Source organism: Metopolophium dirhodum, chromosome 3, assembly GCF_019925205.1.
Source record: "Metopolophium dirhodum isolate CAU chromosome 3, ASM1992520v1, whole genome shotgun sequence".
In the NCBI taxonomy this organism is placed as follows: domain Eukaryota; kingdom Metazoa; phylum Arthropoda; class Insecta; order Hemiptera; family Aphididae; genus Metopolophium; species Metopolophium dirhodum.
Window position 1 is genome coordinate 27,386,674 of NC_083562.1, and position 6,000 is coordinate 27,392,673.

General features: G+C 39.4%; 1 protein-coding gene across 2 annotated transcripts in view; it reads right to left on the bottom strand.

Moving 5' to 3' along the window:
* LOC132941484 (RNA-binding protein Musashi homolog 2) overlaps positions 1-2,689 on the bottom strand; it is a 62,214-nt gene extending 59,525 nt beyond the window's left edge. For both annotated transcript variants that reach the window (XM_061009573.1, XM_061009571.1), the window contains exon 1: positions 1,971-2,689. The gene's annotated coding sequence lies outside the window, so the exon portion shown is untranslated. The remainder of the gene's footprint in view (positions 1-1,970) is intronic.
* Positions 2,690-6,000: the final 3,311 nt, after the last annotated feature.

Here is a 6,000-nt window from a genome sequence, read left to right on the forward strand (position 1 = left end):
AGTCGAATTATATTAAATATATATGTACGTACTATACGTTGCACATACGACAGCGATCCATACGCCCTCTGCAGCTCCTCGTCATCAGAGGCCCGAGGACTTCCCGAAAAATACTCTGCACGTTGTGTAGCCCTTCCCACCCGCCACCACCCTGCAAACGTTCCGATTGTGTCGGCCACCTAAATAAATTGTATACGCCGACATGCAGCGGCAGCGTTCGCGCATTATATTATGTCACATTATGGTCAGTAATACATTTTATTATAACACACTATACAACCTAACATACAGAGTGTAGCTAATGTGTAATATTTTGTATACAGAGAGAGCCGAACGAACACGACTAGGTGAACTACAACTGCGAAGGACGACCGGTTGTCGTGGCTAGCCGGCCGGCTGCTGCGTCCGACCATCACACCACCACCACTACCCCCACCAGAGACTACCAACCAACATCACCACCACCACCACTGGGCCGACGAGACCTCGCAGGGCCCGCCGACACATGTCGTCTATATTTTATTCACGGGCGTAATAATTGATGGTGGTGGTTCCACGACAATGTTTACAACACGCGTTTGAAACTGCATTACCTAATTTATTTTATTATTATTTTTTTTATAATATATAATTACAACTTCATCGTCTTCGCCGGATTTCGGTAAATTTCGAGATGGACGAAACGATGAAAATTCGCGGAAAAACTTAGATAACTGAAAGATTCAGCATAAACGCGACGTTTATAAACCTATACTACAGACATACTGGCATGGGTACATGGTCAGAATCCGTCGAGAAGAAATTTATATTTTATTAATTTTATACAGACCGTCCGACGTTGTGTTCTGGCTAGTATATGAGCTACGGTTTTAAAATATTCTAACTTATAATTATTGCGAAACACACGTAACACGGTGCAATATTAAATAGAAAAAAATTATAAATAACCGTTTATAAATAACATTACTTCAAAACACAAGAGTTTACCCGTAGGTACCTATATTTTCTAGTCTTGAATAGGTAATAATAACATTGATTGTTATGACAATCAGCTGTATTATAAATCACAATTATCTATTATATATTTTAATATTTTATTATACTATAATATAATATAAAATTATAACTGGAGATTTAACTGTTCCTACGTATAAGTCACAATATTTGTTGCATTTCGAGGTAGTAATCGATTGAAAATTATGGTCCGCGTGTGTTTATAAATTTATAATAAATAATAATAATAATTGGTAGTGATTTTACTATCGATTGCTTTCGAAACACGTTTACAACAATATTATTATTGATATTTAGTATTTCGGCCGATCAATTCGCACACCATGCAAACAAAATATTATATAAAACATGTTCCAATATACGTATTATACTGCCGCCACTGTAGGGTGTTTTATCCACCACGAGGGTCGACAACGAGAGGGTGAGGGTCGGTGAGAAAAAAAGAACCCTGCGCGTTTGGACAAAGACCGCGTGCATAGAATATTCTCAACGTTTTATTGTTGTCCGTCGTGATACGGTTTGTTGTACTCGGCCTGTTGTCGCCTTTGTTTCGTTATATTTTTTTGGATTTTTACAATGTTATTGAGCAATGGACGGTTGTTCGGCGATCCTCTAGATTTACGAATACCTATCGAAAACGAAACTCCCGTGTAGCGGACTACCAGCGGCACTCGCAAGCGCGTCCGGTCGCCGTGACAACAAGCCGGCGGGAGGCCAACACACAGCCGGGATGCCGGATGGCGGTACGACCTAATAAATTGGGTAAAACCCTGTACAACACACGACGCAGTTTTCGATGTATAGTACCTACTACCTGTGCAATATTTATGTGGTCGAATTGTTTGCGAGTAAAAAAATATTTTCATACGTTTCTTCAACAACAACAATGTTTTTAATTATAAAAAGTAATAATGTATAATATTATATTATTATGGTATAGAGAGTATTTTACTCACCCTAAATAAACTTAAAACCGCGAAAACGGTTTCAGCAGCAAACGCAGACGACCTTGGTCATGGACGCGAGTCGGCTGATCGGGGGTGGAATATCTCAGATGACGACGGCGGTAGCGATATCGCAACACTTGAAATCCGCGGTATGTGGCAAACGATTTTTTTTTTATAATTATCAAAATTTCTTTCAACTGTGGCCTAGCGGATTTATTGCCGGAAACGAACGCGAGTACATGTATTAAAACAATAATATACCGCGGTATAAACACAATATTACTATGGTATATTATTATGGTACGGTGGGTATAACAATAACGTTTTGTATATGTTTGGTGGTGGTGTATGCGGTGTACTAAAGTGTAGTATAACGTGCGAATAAGAGCGAACAACCACTGAACGTATGCGGAGCACGTGAGACACTGAAGGGTTTTGTGCGACGAGCGACGGGCCGCGAACCGTTCGTCAGTGTGCCTGTGTGAGCGTGCTATCGCGCGCACGCGCGCTCTCTGTCTTTTGTATATAGCAGCTGCAGCAGCAGTCGTACGTCGCGACGGCGCGCGGCGAGAGAGATAGGTGAGCGAGAGCGCGGGGAGCGAGAGCGAGAGAGAATGGCGGAGTGACGCGCGTGGAGCGTGGACCGTCGTCGCCGTCGTGTGTACTGGTTTTTGTGAGTGCGTGCCGCCGTCGACCGTCGTTCGGTGGTGGTACGAAATGCACTGCGCCGCGTCGTTCGTTCTTGCCGACCACAGTGATTCGTCGCCGCCGTCGAGTTCACATGTGGTACGGGCGCGCCGGTGCGTGCGTGCGTGCGTGCGTGGCCGGCGTTCTATTCTTTTGTGTTCGGCGGCGGCGGTGGTGGTGAGGCCGCAGCCGAAGGGCGAAGACGGCTGCAACAATGATGGTGCGGGTTGGAGGGGCGGCGGGTTCGGTGGTGATGAGAGGGTACCGTCGGTGGCAGGGCGGCGGAGGTTCGCGCGAGAAGAGCGTCCACGGCGCCTGTGCAACGGCTGCTGCGGCGATGCGATGTTTTCGTTTCGGCGTGCGAGTCTTATTTATTTATTTTTTCTCCTCCTCGTCCACTGCAAGACGTCCCAACGTCCGCTTGTGACTTTCGACCGTTCTGCACGTTTTCGAAGTTCCTGCACCGAAGTTTCACATCATAATACGGATTCGTCGAGGGGTTTCGCGGACGTCGTGACTAAAATTGCCTAAAATGGCCAATAGCGTATAGCCGATGCACTGGAATTACCTTAGATGATTTATTTAAAGTGACTCAAATTGTCTCCTAATTCCTATAGTTGTCCTTTTTACATAAACTGCTTCCGATGTACGTTTAAGTCTATTTTTCATGGGTTTAATTACAAAAATATGATTTTAATAAATAGTAGAAAAAAATGTATTCCAGTACCTGATACTTACCTAGTTTTTCCTAGTGGTTGGACACTACTATTGTTTTACAGCCTGCAGCTACTTCCTGATAAAAAGGACCTCGCTATTTCCACTACAGCTGATTTTAAATTGTTGCACACTATACTTACTTCCAACGGTATTGTTCAAACGCACGCTACTTTTTCTTTACATTTTTTTAAATTGTATCGAATCAATTACATTGTCTAATCAAAGGTTATTATACCCGAAAAATACATTCATCGTTATCGTAATATCATATAATAGGCACCTACCTATCATATTATTATGTATAGTATATTATAAATTATAATGTACCTATATATAGACAATGCGCTTTCTCTTTATGCAGTAGGTAGGTAATGTAATTTTAAATCGTTTTCAAATTTTTGGAAGTGTGTCTTACAATAAAATATAATTTAATTATCATCGAGGAAGCAGTAGTGATTTTCGCTATGCTAATCATTAATAGCTTGCATACAAATCTATAGGTACTCTTTTAGCGCAATATAATATTTCGCTATACATTGCGTGTAATGTATCGATATTACGTACAAATAAAGTTTACGTGTGTTACTGTATAGCGTCTCTACAATTAACGTGCTACTCCCGACTAATATTTTTTTGAAACAATTATTATTTATTGATATACATAATATGTACATCGATAATCGGATAATACGTTAAATATATAATGTATGTAGTTTTTTTAATTCAATTAATCAGAGGCTGTGAGTGTTATTCTCAGAAATTTGTCTTGGAGAATTTGCAATTTTTAAATTGTCGTTTGGGATGTGCGGCAGACCATCATACTGTGCATGCGTAATAGTCAGTTTAACGGTCATAATAAAATATAAAACTATACAATAAATAATAATAATATGTTACATGGGTATAGTGAGAGGATGGTGCAGGGTAATTTTATTCGAATAAAAAACAAACCAACCTAGATAGTTTTATAAGGTAATTCGTGTAATTGTGTAATTTGGATGCTGTAAATCCATTGAGACTTACGACTCACTACGATAATTTTTGCAAACGATTCTTATGATGATGATAAATACCATTATTGTTTTTCAACTTACCTATGTAATTATATTTTTTTTTTATGGGTTGAGGCTTCGATAACTGAGGTCATTAGCCTGTGGAACTGTGGGGGAGGGTATATTATAGATTTTGAACACGTGTTTGTTTGTTTTGGCAGAATTTTTAAAAGGACACCCGTAGGTATCTGGCATGCCCGAGTGGGGGATGGCGGCCTCCGTGACTGCCCGAAAAAAATGCCGCCGTGGCCGAGTTCGAACCGGCGACGGTGCGACCGACGTCTTAGTCCACTCGGCCATTCTTGTATTATAATTCAATATTTTTAAATTGTCATTATTATAATTACAACCACCTAGCCTTAAATAGGTATCATATAATAAGTACCCTACGATATACATAATATTAGACATTATAGTGAATGATACGTATTACGTATACCTACTAATGTTGTCTTATTAAATATTAACATATAATATAATATAATGCTACTAAATACTAACAGGTATACTACTGCATAGTAATTTAGCAGACCATTTGGAGGGGGGGGTTTACAAAATAAAGGGTTAAAAAATAAGGTTAAAATAAAGTTACAAATTACGAATTGAAGATTACGAAAAATTACAAATTGTTTACTAATGTGTGACACAATTTTGTTGTTGTTATCAATGGAAAACATCTTATTGCTTGGGTATATATTATATGGGTATATATTTGGGTATATTTGCCAATGGGCATATAACTATATTAAATTATATAATATATTATACTGCAATTATATACAGTGGGGATAGGGCATCCTCGGGACCGGGTTAATTATTTTTAATAATATGTAAATATTAAAAATAATAATCTATGGAAAATATTATAAAAGTAAATATTATAAATTGTAAATATTATAAAAGTTTTAAAATATAAAATAATTAAACGAAGGTTCACTTGGAAGATCTTCGGCAGACGATAAAAACATTTTTTTTTGCATATAATATTATCTACCATGATACTAAATTTACTCCCCCCTCCTTTGATGTCTTTACAAAACCATTACTGGTATATTAGACATTAATAATTACTAACATTTTAAAATGGTCAAAGTCGTTCTGGTTGGACGACCAAAGGCCTATCAAGAGCATCAGGCTATGATGATGTGAGGTGTTGTTGTGCAGGATAGTATTTGGCCTGTAATAGGTTAGCCGTGAAAGGTGTGGGTACTTGCTGTGGGATAGCGTGCAAGGGATTTAGCTAGGCGCAGTGCTTCGTCCCAAAGAGCAGGAGTATTGGTGGTATTGAGGAGATTTTGGTTGGTTACTATAGGTAGTGGACGCCGGTCATAGTGAGTAACGTTATGTTTTGGAAGGTCTCGATCTTGGTCCACGTGCGCTGACCAGTGAGGTGTCTCCAAACTGATGCCTCATACAGCACGATGGGTCTGAGATATATTTTGTAGATTTTCAATCTGTCAGGTAACGGGACTCCACTATAACGATTTAGCACGGGACACAGTTACACCCGGGCGCCACGCGCTTTTTATAAGTTATTTCTGATATGTTTTTCAAATCTTAGATTGTAATTCAGGGTCACTACG